Source organism: Pipistrellus hanaki (genome assembly GCF_964339955.1).
Source record: "Pipistrellus hanaki genome assembly, chromosome: 3".
Taxonomy (NCBI): domain Eukaryota; kingdom Metazoa; phylum Chordata; class Mammalia; order Chiroptera; family Vespertilionidae; genus Pipistrellus; species Pipistrellus hanaki.
In genome coordinates this window covers 135497505-135512784 of record NC_140505.1, presented here as the reverse complement: position 1 = coordinate 135512784, position 15280 = coordinate 135497505, and the positions used below count along the sequence as shown (strand labels likewise).

The following is a 15280-nucleotide window of genomic DNA, read 5'->3' as shown; positions in this document are numbered from 1 at the left end:
AGCACATATGATCGTTGGGGATCATGCCTCAAAATGACAGAATTTTTTTTTTTTTTTTTTTTTTTTTTTTTTTTTTTGTAGATAAATGGGAGATGGTGATGTAACCACAAAATAACGAGCGAGGACTGCCTGTATAGGATTTTTTAGATGGTAGTTGGACAAGACACCAGGTGCATTAAATAACCTAAATTAATCTGTTGTTCAGTCCTCTTTTGAGGTTTATAATGATGGTAAGGACAGAGTCTCAGTTTGGTGCAGGGACTTGCTCAGGCTCAGGGTTTTCATGGCAAACAAGAGTCTAGCTAAAAAAGTATGCAGGAAAAATAAGGCCTTTTCTTTTTCAGTTATGCTTATTTTTAGGACCACATTCCTTTAGGACAAAGAATAGTCATTTTCCATTTATAGTAGGGGTAAAATTTGCTTTTTAAAAAGTGAGTTGATTTAAAGAAAAACATTAATGATGATATACATGTAGCATAGAAATATAGTAAAAATGGAAAGGTTTCATTGGTAAATGACTGGTAAATCCTGGTCTGCGTGAGCTGTTGCACCCACCCTTATCTATGCTACACTCTCCTCTTGACCAATGTCAGTGAGGGATGCTCCAAAAACTTGGAAATAAGATTGTTCACTGAGATTTAAACTCTAAACTTCAGAAAAAGGAATAAATGGCCTGGCTGCCATGGCTCGGGAAGTCACAGTTCAATTCCCGCTCAGGGCATATGCCCAGGCTGCAGGCTTGATCCCCAGTGTGGGACATGTGGGAGGTAGCCGATCAATGATTCTCTCATCATTGATGTTTCTCTCTCCTCCTATCTTTTCCCTCCCTCCTTCTCTGAAGTTAATAAAAACATATATATATATATATATATATATATATATATATATATATATATATATTTTTTTTTTTTTTAAAGAATAACTGATATAAGCTGAGGGAAAGTATTAACACATAGCGAAAGACAAATGTGGGAGGTGATTTGGGTGGGTGTGGGCATAGGTTAACCTCAAGGCAAAAAACCTGAGATGAAACATTGGCAGGTGCCAATGGAAATACTGATGAGGGCAGAGAGTCTGCTGGCAGACTTCAAAGAAATTCAGTTTCACCAGTAGGACCATATTTATTGTGGATGGATTACTCTCTTAAACATGATTCACCTTTTTCTGATTTCATGTTCACCAATAATCTGTTTATGATCTGCCTTCCTGTACAGGCCTGTCTACAGGGAAAGACTAAGCTAATCACTTATAGTTTTGGAATATCAGTCAGTTATATTTTTCCGTATAAATGTCAACAGGCATTTTGGTTGGCAGATCAATCTTGTAAGCTTGGTTAAGGTGAGCCAAGTTCTGATAATGAATCTGTTCTTTGTATGTTGATTAAACTGGTTTCTGAACCTGAAAAGCTAAAAACTAGACTCCTTAAATCACCAAGATAATAAATGCCATCCTACAAGGAAGGCCTCCTGGAAGCCAGCCCCTGGACCTTTAACAAGAGACATGCTGGTATTACCAGTGGCATTTCCCTCCTCGGAATGTCTTTGCCTTGCTTTCAGAATTGTGTTAAGGAATTAGAAAACCAGAAACTCTCCATTTCTTCTGTTAAAACACTTTATGAATTTATTAATTCTCATGTTAAAAGAGATCTGCATCTAGCCCCCGTGGTTGCACTGTTTAAAACCAAAGTCTGTAGGGAAAGATCTCAATCTTGTAGAGTCTATGAAACTCAAGTTTACTTATGCAGCCTAGAGAGCAGACAGAAGGTGACAAAGCAGAGGCTGTTTTAGTTCACATACAACAAATGCTTTTTCTTCTGGAGGAGAGATACCCCTTTTTCTATTAGTATTGAAAGAATTATCAGAAATCTCTGTTCCACCTGAGGGCTAGGTAGCCCTCTCTTCAGAAGAACTGGAATAATAAACAGGCCTCCGAAGAGGTTTTTGGCTAAAGAGACAAATAAATGTCCCTAAATTTACATACTACAGCTCATATATTGTGTTCAGTAGAGTTTCTCAGATACTCTTGGTTACACTTGGTTTTATATTAAAATTGTACATCTGAGATTTAACCACATATAGAAATGCTACTATAAATATAGGGGTGATGTTTATCATCCTGGTGATTAGCCTTTCAAATTCAGAAACTTGGCTAAGTTAATTTACCGAGTAGATTGATCTGTCAGGGTTGAGCACACCTTAATCCAGTTTATGAGCAGATTAGACATAGAAAATTATGGTAAATTATGGGAAAAGATCACTGACAGTGAAAGAAAGATACTCAAAGATTAAAAATAAATAAAAGAACTCAAGATAGCTCCTACTGCTAGTGTAGAGGCAAATAGTCCTATAGGCCTCAACAGGTCCTGTATTCAAGGGACAATGACTGAGAGGTCAAGGTTAAAATGTCCAACTGGTTTTGTTTAAGTCATGATAGAGTATCATTCATAGTAAAAGGCAATAGGCCACCCTGATATTGCTATTGCTAGTGCTTTTGGGTATTGTAAAAATGGTCAAAATTAGCTTTGGTATTTTACTTTATTTTATTATTATTGTTTTAAATCCTCACCTGAGAATATTTTTTCCACTGAATTTTTTTAGACTGGGGCGGGAGAGAAACATCAATGTGAAAGAGACACATTGACTGGTTGCCTCCCACACATGCTCTGATCATCTTCTTCATCTTTGAAGTCTCATATCCTTTCTTTTTGAATTCTCCTCTTGGAGCTGCCATGCTACCACACATCTCAAGTTTTCTTCCTGTGTCTGGACTTCCATGACACATGGCACAAGTTCTCTCCAATGCCTGTTCCCAATTTCTTTTGCAGCCCCCAATTAAGACTTGGGAAGAAGTCCATAAATGTTAACTTCTTTTCACTTCTAGGTGGGTCTTTCCCCTGTACCATCCTTAATTAATGGTATCCTCAGTCTCTTAAGCAAGAAACCACAGTCATTTTCAATGCTAACTCTCACCCTTATGTTTTTCTTTCTTTTTTAAGTCCTCACCTGAGAATATATTTTTCATTGATTCTAGAGACAGGCAAAAGGAGAGTGAGGGAAAGAGAAGATCAATGTGAGAGAAAAATATTAAATGGTTGCCTCTAGTACACACCCCCACCAGGGATTGAACCTGCAACTTGGGTATGTGCCCTGACTGGGAATCAAACCTGTGCCCCTTTGGTGCACTGGACAATGCTCTAACCAACTGAGCCACACTGGCTAGGGCTCACCCTGATATTTTCAATGATAAATCCATAAGGCAGAGTAGGACTTCTACACTATTATTTTAAGTGTATTTTATTAGTGGTACATAGTTAAATAAAATAAAGACAACCTTATAGTGATTAAGATGTAAGTTACTGGTAAATCTGTTTTGCCATCACTCATAAACACAGAGAGGTTAATAGACACATTTATTTTGTATTTTCTATTTATTATGTTTTCTTTTCCTTCATTCCTGTTTCTGTCGGATTGATAGCTTTAATATCTGTTTCTTCCCTCTACTGGTTTAGAAATGTTAGTTTATTCTTTTTATTCTTTTAGCAGTTATGCTTAAATTTTTCATATATGAGTTAATCAATATTTATTTTCCCCTCTTGAAAATAAAGGATTTTAGAATGCCCTCCATCTTCCATGTTACTGCCTACTATTTTAATTTTCAACTTGTTTTTCAAGACTACTAGCCACTATCATCATTTATAACTTATATAAAGAAACAAACATACTAACTTCTTAGCCTTTTGAAGTTTATTCCTTCCTTCTGGATTTGATTTTCTTCTGTTAAAGTACTTCAGGGGTTTGTGAGGGATAAACTCGCCCAATCTTTGGACCATAAAATTCTTTATTTTTGCCTTTAATATTGGATGATAGCTTTATTGGGTATAAAACATTAGATTGGCCATTATTTCCCATCAGCAGTTTGGAAATAATATCCTGTTTACTTCTTCTTTTGTTGAGAAGAAGTCTGTTTTGTATAATTTCTTTATGTCTTTTCTCATTGGTCGCTTTTAAATTGTTTTTTGTTGTTGATGGTAATGGTATGAAATTCCACTAAGACTGGAATTGTGGGGAACGTCCAGCCAGCAGGCTGTGTAAAGTTCAAGAAATAATTTGGTCTGCCCCTGCCAAGGCATTATGGTGAGTTAATTAAATGTTTGACCAAATACAGCAGGCTAATTTTTAAGATGATAATTTTGTGGCCCACAAATGATGTTATAAATATCCAAATTGCCCTTGGCAGAATAAAGGTTCCCCACCCCTGCACCAAGACATAGTTTGGCTAACAATGAGGATTTCTTTGTCTTTATTTATCCTGGTTGGAAGTTAGTTTTACACTTCTTCAAACTGAGAAGATGGTTGATTCTGGAAAAATCTCAGGTGTGAATTCTGGAATTGGAATATTTCCTCCCCTCTGTTTTTTATATTTTTTCCATAAACCTCTATTAGATCTTCTCTTTTTACCCTCTAGATTCCAGCTTCTTTTCTGTTTTCTTTTTTAGCTGCCTGTAATATCTTTCAATTCACCTATTCCTACTTTAGCAGTTTACTACTCAATCCATTCAGTGAGTTTCTTTATTACAATGACTTCTTTTTCATCATTGTGAATTTATATTTAGTTCTTTTCCACAACCACCTCTTCTTACCTTCCAATTCTCTTGCACATGTTTAAAGTTTCTCTCAATCTGTTCTATTAGGTTTTTGGGGAGTGCTGGAGGGATGGCTCCATTATATCTCACTAGAGGCCCGATGCATGAAATTTGTGCAAGGGGCTCGGCCCTTGCAGCCCCGGCAGCTTGCCTCAGTCCTTGTAGCCTTGTCTTCATCTGGAAGGTTGTCTGGAAGGTCGTTGAGCTGTCTGGTCTAATTAGCATATTACTCTTTTATTATTATAGATTATTCCTTCTCATAGCGAATTTAAAGGTAAGGTATAAGCTTCTCCTAAGCAGGGGGTTAGACATTGTAAACACTGTGTGCCCTGGGCTATCTATAGAAATTTGAAAATTTGCCTTTACGTACTAGGGGACACCCTGGGTTCTTCCAGCCCTAGAACATGTTTTGTTAATTTCTTGGCTTAGGATCTCCATACTGCTGGAGTGGTGTGAAGTTTCGCTTCACACTTTTACTGGGTTGTGGGTCTACCCAGCCATTTCTCTCTCCTTTTAAAAACTCACTTCCACCCGGCGTCTAGTGATCACTCAGGACCCAGGTGCTTCAAGGAGGGCCAGCCCCAACCCGGTGGGAAGTAGAGGGAGAATCCCTAGGTCCTCTTCTCCCAGCACTGTTGCCAGGAGCTCAGACTCTTCCACAAACCTTCTCTTTTCTAATGAGCAATCTACAAAGATAACTGAAGAGAAAGACTAGATGCTACATTCAATAACCTAACAGTGCAACTGAACTCTGGGTCCAGTTTCCTGACGGTTCCTTCTCGCTACAAGAGGCCTGTATCGAAATGAAGTCAGAAACAGCTTCCAGGTAAATTGAGGCCACTAGCAGGGAGCTTTCCTTATAAACTGATTAACAAAACCCCAGGAACCCAACTCTTGGGAGGTGTTTTTCCCTGGCACCAGCACTCAGCCACGCTGGGGGCCATTCACCAGCACCCATATTCCAGGGCCAGCTTGCTCCACGCAAGAAACCATTAGCAAGACTGCTTTCTATCAAGGCTGGTACAGGGAGAAACAACTTCTGGTGCAGAGAACTGCTTCTCCTCTCTCCCATTTTGTTCTCCAGTTTCTATCTGCAAGAGCTGCCTGGTTTGCTGACGGTGAAAGAAGATGCTTAATGTGGTAGTAAAATAGGAGGGTTCCATGGGTTTGCTACTGAGGCTGAACACAAGGGTGTACACGTGCCACAGACTGAAGGGTGTAGGGAGCACTGGAGAAAATCTGAGTCAAAACATACAGGAGAGTAGCAAAAAAATACAGCACAGCTGAAGGCAGCGAACAGGAAGTGGGATGGGATCCAGCAGCCAGGACTCTGAGGCAGGCTGAGGAGCCTGGTGATTCTGGAAGCTGGCTGAGGAGAGTAGTGCCACTATGGAAAGCCTTGTTCAGAATCCTGATTAGACCGCATTAGGGAAATGTGGGAGTCACTTGAAGTACTCTCTCTCCTAATGAAGAGTCTCCCTGGGAGATGATTTTGTATTTTGAGAACTTTTGTTGTTGTTGTTGCTGCTTCTCTGGCTGAAGCTTTCAATATTGATCAGCAAAGCCCTGCTGAAAGAAATGGCTGCCGGGGCGGGATCTGACTTGGCACATTTCACCGGGCTTGGCTCTGAGAGGGAGGGAGCAGAGAAAGGCCGGCAGGGAAGGGAAGAAAAGCAAAAAGGGAAGAGGGGCTGAAGAATTACTGGAAGGCCAGAAGTCCTTTCACAACCACTGCCTCTAATGGCAGGGTGGAGAAGACTGATAAATCCTCAATTGTCTCTGCTGTCCTGGCCGTTTCTGAGGCTCTTTCACCTCCTCCTTTGTGGAGCACACAAAGGGGTGGGCGTGGGTTGCCTAGGGTCCAATCCTGGCTTTACCACCGCCCAGATGGGTGGCTCTGGAAAAGTTCCCCAGCCTCTTGGAGCCCCCTTTTCTTTCTTTCTTTCTTTCTTTCTTTCTTTCTTTCTTTCTTTCTTTCTTTCTTTCTTTCTTTCTTTCTTCTTTCTTTCTTAAAAAAATATATTTTATTGATTCTTTACAGAGAGGAAGAGAGAGGGATAGAGAGTTAGAAACACCGATAAGAATCATCCATCAGCTGCCTCCTGCACACCCCCTACTGGGGATGTGCCCACAACCAAGGTACATGCCCTTGACCGTAATCGAACCCGGGACCCTTCAGTCTGCAGGCCAACGCTCTATCCACTGAGCCAAACCGGTTTCGGCCCCTTTTCTTTCTTATAAATCTGGGATAATGGTAGTGCAGACCTCAAAGGTTCCTGCCAGGAATAAAGGAGGTCCTTCTCATAAAACACTCAGCACAGTGCCTGGCACCTGGTCAGGGGTCAGTATAGGTGAGCTGTCATTTTACCCACTATACATAAAACGTCTCTCTCCTCTCCCAAGAGTTTTGCCTTAAGTCATCCGCCTCTTGTAGAATCTTGTTTCCCACCAGCCCACATCTGAATCAGCAGCTGGGGTGTCAAAAATAGGCCCATTTCAGGCCTCAGGCTGCAACCATGCCTGAAAATCTCAATAGTTCTAGTTGGGTGGGAACTTGTATTTGCCATTTGGATGGTACAGACAGGGTCTCACAAGAGTGGCAGGAACCGGGGGATTAATGGGTCCCAAATATTTGCATATAAAAGGCAGCCTCCATCTGCTGATGCCCTGCAGTAACAGAGTGTGATGGGAAAGGGAGGAGGAATCCTCTTTGCATTCTGAGCAGGCCTCTTGGATTTAAGAGGCAGAAAAGCTCTCCCAGGCTTTGGAACATTGGCAGGGATCTGTGGTGACTGGATGGGTGGGGGTGGGAGGTGACTGGGAGAGTGCTCTTTGTTGTGCTCAGACCCTGACAACTCATCAGGGAGGAGGCATGTCTCCGGCTCAGGGCTGGGAGCCGAGCCACACATGTCCCTCGCCCTGCCCAGAAGCCGCTTGTGCCCAAGGTGCGGGGCCTCCGCCCAGGAAATATACTGAGACACGGGGATCATGACAGCTGCTGTCTGCAACGCTGTCACTGTGCCCCCGCAAGGGTTTGTGTGCCAGCTGGTACAAGCTCAAAGACTGCAGAGAGCTCCCCTCCTCCACGGGAAAGGGTAAGACTGCCGGCCAGGCACTGCCCACCTTGCTGCCCCTGGCACCAGCACCCCAGTTGTGCCTGTTTATTTTAGTTGGAATCCCAAACATTTCAATGTGAGTGCTCATAATAGGCCATTTCCTTCTCAATCATTCCTGGCAAACCCTTTCAAATGCCCCGATGCTCCAACAACGTGGCCACACAGCCCTGCTCCAACGCCACACAAACAGCACGAGGAAAGGCGGGCCTGGCGTGTGCTGCTCAGAGGCCGTCATGATTCCAAATCCCCAGGGACCTGAATATGCTAAACACCGAGAGAGAAAAATGCAGATTTTATCTAGTCTTCAAATTCCAGATCAAACACAAATGACATTTGTAAGACCTGTAGCCGTTGGGAGAGGGGAGGCTTCCTTTTTGCATTTGAGGCCCAGTTTTTGAGAACCATATGGTGCTGGTAGAAACTAGTTCAGCTCACTCATGGAAAGATTTCATAAAAAACACACCAAAAACCCCTTTGTCTTCTGCCAGAATAAATTTCATATTATCAGTGTAACACAAACTAGCATTTAATACCTACATTAGTATCTTACTGTCAGTATTTGGCAGGTGTTTTACTATAAACTCTCCACTGATGACTTTCTTCCTTAGCAAGGCGCAGGGTTTTCTGAGCCTCAGAAAGCATGGATGTGAAAAACAGCATTTGAAACATGACCATCAAGAAAGCTTCTCTCCTTAGGGAAATGCTCTACAGAGTTTACAGTATATTGGTATTTATAGACTTAACTAGAGGCCCGGTGCATGAAATTCATGCACAGAGGGAGGGGGTCTCCTCAGCCTAGCCTACACCCTCTCTAATCCAGGACCTCTCAGGGGATGTCTAGTTTCAGCTTGAAACCGGCAGTTGGACATCCCTCTCACAATCTGGGATTGCTGGCTCCTAACTGCCCACTCTGCCAGCCTGATCACCCCTAACTACCTCTGCCTGCCAGCCTGATTGTCCCTAACTGCCCCTCCCCCCCCACCTCGGCCAGGTTGCCCCCAACTGCCCCACTGTAAACCTCCCTGCCAGCCTGGTCACCTCAACTGCCTCCCATGCTGGCCTGGTTGCCCCACACAGCCTGCTGTTCAGTTGTTAATGTGAGGGCATTGTGACCAATTTGTATATTACCCTTTTATTAGATAGGATACCCCATAACAAGCCCCTTGGGTATCATGCAGGGAGACTGAGGGCCGTTAGGTACAAGCTAGAGATGAGATTTCCATAGACAGCTTTTGGGAAGTGCAGGACTGAGCAGCAAAGCCTTGCAGAGTTTCACCTGGGCATTTTGAATGTGAATCCACGCCATATTTTCATGTGTGGTTACCTGCCCTTTGGCCCTTGTTCCTCTGGACGTTGCCCATGACCTTTCCTTGTAGTATTAGTCATCATTTATTCCTTTCTGACAAAATATCAAGCATCTTCTCTGAGTGTTTACATCCTTGCCCCCATTTTGAATATTGTTTCCAGGAGACTCACCCCCAAACCTCCAGCCTCACAGGGGGAGAGACAATCCCAGGTGTGCTGCCTCAGGACCTTCAGGTCTCAAAAGAAAATTTTACTGGAATTAAAGAGACCTACAGGCTGTGCAGCCCACCCTCCATGACTTTGGCAACCCCCTCTCGGATGTTAGTTTGTGTATTTCCTCTGAACAGCTCGTTTCACGACCCCACATCCTCAGAACTGCCAGTCCTGCTACACTGCAGGGCAAACTCCAATAAAAGGGAAAGAGAGAAAGAACCCCCCTGCCACACACACTCACATGCTGGCTTGTCCACAGAGCCGCCTTTTAATTTTCTAGGTCCTTTGTCAGGACAGTTCAAAATAGCAAAAGGACTTACTACACTGGGGCTAAGAAGCTCTCACAGCTAATTTTTACTCATCTCTGCCGAGAGGATGGTGCAAGGGTCAGAACTTCACAAACTCATCTTGATGCTAATCATCTCTTCCCTCACAACTCACTCTGGAGAGTGAGATGCTATTTAAAATTTCTTATTGGAAATGATGTCACGAGAGAAAGACTATGCTGGCCGTTTGTTGAGACTGACTAGAAAGAAAGAGAAAAAATAAAAATAAAAAGCAAAGGGGGAAAAACAACCCCTACACATAATGTAAACAAAAGACAAATAATCCAACAGCCAAACTCAAAATTCCCGCCTGTCGCAGGACGAAGGCCCTGTCCCTTTCTGCCCTAAATTTCTGGACAAAACTGGATGAACCTGGCAAAACTTAGTCGAAGAAACATGTTGTTGTTCTTCATACTTGCTCTGTGGTCTTTCCTCTCAGGCTGCCCACTATAGGCTGACCTTATTTGCTCAGGGAGCCTCCAGTCCTCGACTCCCAGGACTAAACAGGCAAACCTGTGGTCCGGGTACATTTGGGGAGAATTGGATCCTTCTGGCTGAGGAAGGGCTCCTGGAGCCTCTGGCATTATAGTGGGTCTTTCTTCGTCATGAAAGTGATGACTTAGGCCAGTGATCGGCAAACTCATTAGTCAACAGAGCCAAATATCAACAGTACAACGATTGACATTTCTCTTGAGAGCCAACATTTTTAAACTTAAACTTCTAACACCACTTCTTCAAAATAGACTCGCCCAGGCCGTGGTATTTTGTGGAAGAGCCACACCGAAGGGTCCAAAGAGCCGGATGTGGCTCTCGAGCTGATGTTTGCCGACCACGGATTTAGGCTAAAACTTATCAGGATGACTGACTTTCATTCATATTTCTACTGTGCATAACAAGACCAGAACAGTTCCTGCTGGGAGGGCACCAGCAGGCCACCTGTTGTGTGGCTTTTGGGTCTGAGCGCTCTGTGGACATGCTGAGCCAGGGCTTGAGTGTGGCGCCCTCCCTCCAAATTACACACGGATGCGTGCAAACGTGTCACCATGAAAGAGAACATCATTTAATGCAATTCTTAAGTCTGATTTTCCAAAATGGCTTAAATTAGTAAGGAACACACACAGGTAGGGACATAAAGCCCGTCTCATGTTTTCGCCATCAGATGGTACAGGATGTCTTCTGGTTAATAATGGCACACCTCAGCCATCACTGACTGTTGGGTTCTTGAATGGGTCATGTTCTCCCCTCCAACTCCACCTCACCCCTGCATTCCCTGGCTTATCTGTATTTATTCTTCAGGCTGAAGTTTGGACATCCCTTGCTCTAGGTTAGGTTCCTCTCTTCTTCACTCACTCATATTGTAACTTCCTTATGCTTCTGTAACCCTCTCTGGAATTTAAACTCCAAGAGGGCAGGGACCAGGTCTATTTTCTTCAAAATCTTCCCAGGGTCCAGCAGGCGTTGGCTCATAAAATAGGCCCTTAATATTTCCCAAATGAATGGATCTGAATCACAGTCTTTTGGCAAAGAGAACAGCTTTGCCCCGAAGGTCTGTCTTAAGACCTCAAAAACCAACCAGAATTTTTCTGACCGTCAGCCTGATAATCTATGTTACCAATAAAGCTATGCTCATTTTGTAGCTTTTCCTGTCAACTCTTTCATCTGTCTGACACAGGGCTCTTTCTCAGGCATTGGTTTGTAATCAGCTCTGAAAGGCAAACTGAAGAACTTTTTTTTTTTTTTACTCCGTTTGTTCCACAGCGATCACTGTAAACCCTGCTGCGGCATTTCTCACGAACCCAGGAGCCTGCTCTGACGTGGCATGCACCTGCCCAGGGACAACCCTACCCATAGGTTACCACTCCCTGGAAGGCACATCTGTTGCCATGGAGAGAAACAGGCTGGTGAGCAAGACCAGGCCGGCTTGGAAAGAAAAAAAAAAAAAAAAAAGGTGTTGGGTGCCTTTTCACTCATACCTGTCAGCTGGGTTTACAGAGCTTTACAAAGATAATTGCAGTAGCGAAAATCAACAAAAGAATGTTGCTAATAAGCAGGATATAAAACACAGATTAAAACTAAAACCTCAACAGGAGAAAAAAATTCAAATTTAAATAGTAATCTTTAATTGCAGCACCATCAATTCCTGTGCACCTGAGCCAAAACGATTATGCCAAACAATTCGAGGAAGAGAGACAGGATAGCTTCACTGTCTTCCTGAAAGAATTGTTGTTGTTGTTGTTGTGAAATATAAGAAACATGCAAAAATAGCCACAAACAGAGTAACAACAACCAACACGCACTGGTGCTCACTGTATAGCAGGCACTTCACTTTATGTACACGTGTGAGAAGTGCTACGGGCACCCTGTGTTACAGCGGCGGGGCCCCAGGCACTGGAGGATTCAGAAACTTCCCCAAGTGTGCATGTATCAAAGGAGCAGAACCAGGATTTGAGCTCAGGCGGTCTGACTACGGATTCCACACCATTAACCACGGACTTCACTGCCTCTCACAGTTCACACACAAATGAATGCATATTACATATATGCACTTTAGCATGAACAGGCAGGCACCAGTCATCTAGCTAAAGGAACCGAGCACTACTTAAAGACTCACTGGGTGCCCCTCCTCAAGCACATACCCTACTCTCTCTGCCACCTCTCCTCCCAAGGCAACGGTTACCCTGAATTTTGGGTTAATTCTCTTGCTCTTTGTTATAGTTTTAATGTCTACAGCTCCCAATGATACACTGCTAGTTTTCTCCTTCATGTAAATAGAATCACAGCATGTGTATTCTTCTTTGACTTGCCTGTTCAACTCAACATTATGTTTCTGAGATTTTTCCCTGTTAATGAGCACAAATTTGGGTCATTCCCCTTTTGTGAGCTGTATTTTATTCTTTGTTTATCCATCCTATGATTGGACATGTACAATAATTTATTTTTTATAACAGAAACAATTCTGTGGCTGTCTTTTTACACGACTCAAATTTTAGCAGCACCAGAATCACCAGGATGGTTTGGAAAAACACACGTCCTGGTCCTACCATTGGTGTTTTATTTAGTAGATTTGAGGAGGGGCCTGTGAATTTGCATTTCTAACAAGGTTTCAGATGATGCTGATGCCATGTGGCCCAAAGACCCCACTTTCAGATCCACTGTTCTTGGGTACAGATCTAGGTGTAGGACAGGGTATGCGTAGGCTCTGCTTTACCAGATATGTCAATATGTCTTCAGAATCTTTCTATAAATTTGCAAAGCCATCTGCAGTCCTTCCACATTTTTAATTTATACTATTCAATTTAAGATCCCACCCCCATGTATTTATTGGCTATTAATTTTCTGTGTGATGACTGGTTCTTGCTCATTTTTCTATTGGATTTTTAAAAATGTTTCTTTTTTGATCTAGGAGAATTCATTATATTTTATGGATATTAATCCCTCTTTAATTATACAAGTTGCAAAAATCTTCTCCCAGTTCATGGCTTGTCATTTTATTCTCTTTACTAGAGGCCCAGTGCACGAAATTTATGACCTGGGGAGGGAGGGGCCCGTGGCTTGGCCTGCACTCTCTTGCAGTCTGGGACCCATTGGGGGATGTCCACCTGCCGGCTTAGGCCCGAGCTGGCAGTCAAACATCCCTCTTACAGTCCAGGCTCTCACAATCTAGGACTCCTCATTCTCTCTTGCTCGCTGCTCCTTACCGCTCAGCTAGCTGCTCCTTAGCGCTGCTGTGGAGGCGGGAGAGGCTTCCACCACCTCTGCTGTGCGCCAGTCATGAGCCTGGCTTCTGGCTGAGTGACACCCTCCTGTGGGGGCGCACTGATCACCAGGGAACAGCTCCTGCATTGAGTGTCTGCCCCCTGGTGGTTAGTGAGTGTCATAGTGACTGGTCGTTCTGCCGTTCAGTTGATTTGCACATTGGGGTTTTATTATATAGGATGTTGTCTTTTGAAGAACCAAACTTGGTAAATTTAATCTAGTCAAGGGTATCAGTCTTTAATTGTTTGTGCTTTCTGTGTCCCAAGAAATCCTTCCCTATTTTGAGATTATCAAGATAGTTTCCTATATGCTATTTTCTAAAAGTTGTATTTATTTTTGCCTTTCACATGTAAGTCTTAATTTGCCTGGACTTGATTTTAGTGTATGATGTGAGAAAAGGATAAAATTTTATATTTTTTTCTACACTGTCTTAACTGTACTGATTTTGTGTTAATATTTAGAAGGGTATATAACTCATACAGAAATGTCACAAACATTCTTGGCATTTTTTTTTAACATATGTCTAAAATCAACTTATGAAGTTCCATGAAAACTCCATTGGAATTTTGGTTATAAATTGTACTGATGCTAGATCAATTTAGGGGAAATTAATGTTTTTACAATGTTCCCATTAATGAATGGGTATCCTATATAATAAAGAGGGAATATGCAAATTGACCGTCATACCGTCACAAAGATGGCGGTGCCCATAGCCACAAGATGGTGGTGCTCAGCCCCCTCAGCCCCATTGGAGTCCCCCAGTCATTTCAGCCCTTCTGGGGGTCGGGGATGGCAGGCATGCACTGGGGTCAGACCCGCTCTCAATTCCCCAGCTGCCCAGGACCAGCCTGAGGTGTAGGCAAGCCTTGGTTGTCAGCTGCCCAACCACCTATGGCCACCCAAGGCTCAGGGAACCATGACTGGCAGAGGCTTGCGCTGCCAGCAGTGGCACCATCAGAGGTGTGATGGGGGCATCGCCTTCTTCTGATCGCTGGGTTGCTTCCCACCTATGAGGGTTCCCGGGCTGTGAGAGGGGGCAAGCCAGGCTGAGGGAACCCCTACAGTGCATCAATTTTCATGTCCCGGTCTCTAGTATATTCATAATATCCTCTTATATTTAACTAGAGGCCCAGAGCACGAAATTCATTCATGGATAGTTCCCTAGGCCTGACCTGCAATCAGGGCTGATCTTTCCCAGCAGCTAGCCCCATTTCCCACGTCCATCACCACTCACCCCCATAGCCACCCTCTCCTGGTTCCTGGCTCCCTGTCGGGCAATCGGAGCTTGCCGCTGGGGGGAGGGACTGAGAGGTTGCCTAGCAGACCCTGATCAGGTGATCAGGGCCTGCAGGCTGGGTGCAGTTCCTGCATTGAGCATCTGCCCCCTGGTGGTCAGTGCATGTCATAGCCAACCGGTGATTCTGCTGGTGGTCAATTTGCATATTGCGCTTTTATATATATATATAGATTGCTACTGCATCTGGATTATTATTATTTTTTTATTCCTAATATTGTTTATTTGTCAGTGCCCCCACCACTTTATTCTTGGTTAGCCTTATGGGGAAATTTTATCTATTTTTAAAAATTTGCTTCTTTGTGTTTTTTTTTTTTTTTTTTTTTTTGGGGGGGGGGGGAGGTGGTAAAATATACAAAACATAACATTTAGCACTTTAACCATCTTTTAGTGTACAGTTTCGTGGCATTAAGTGCATTCACATTGTTGTGTAGCCATCACCTCATCCATCTCCAGAAATTTTTCATCTTCCCAAATGGAAACTATGTCCTTTAAACAACTCCCCATCTCTAACTCCACCCCCAACCCCTGTCAACCACCATTTCACTTTCTGTCTTTATGAATTTGACTACTCGAGGCACCTTATATAAATGGAATTATACAATAGTTGTCCTTCTGTGACTTACCA

The 15280-nt window shown here is 43.2% G+C and overlaps 1 protein-coding gene and 1 long non-coding RNA gene across 3 annotated transcripts in view; one reads left to right on the top strand and one right to left on the bottom strand.

Annotated features, from left to right (window-relative positions):
• PPM1H (protein phosphatase, Mg2+/Mn2+ dependent 1H) overlaps window positions 1-15280 on the bottom strand; it is a 238714-nt gene that overhangs the window by 7368 nt on the left and 216066 nt on the right. The gene's annotated exons all lie outside the window — the stretch shown is intronic.
• Window positions 1-15280, top strand: part of LOC311619359 — a 76378-nt gene that overhangs the window by 44624 nt on the left and 16474 nt on the right. The window lies entirely within an intron of this gene.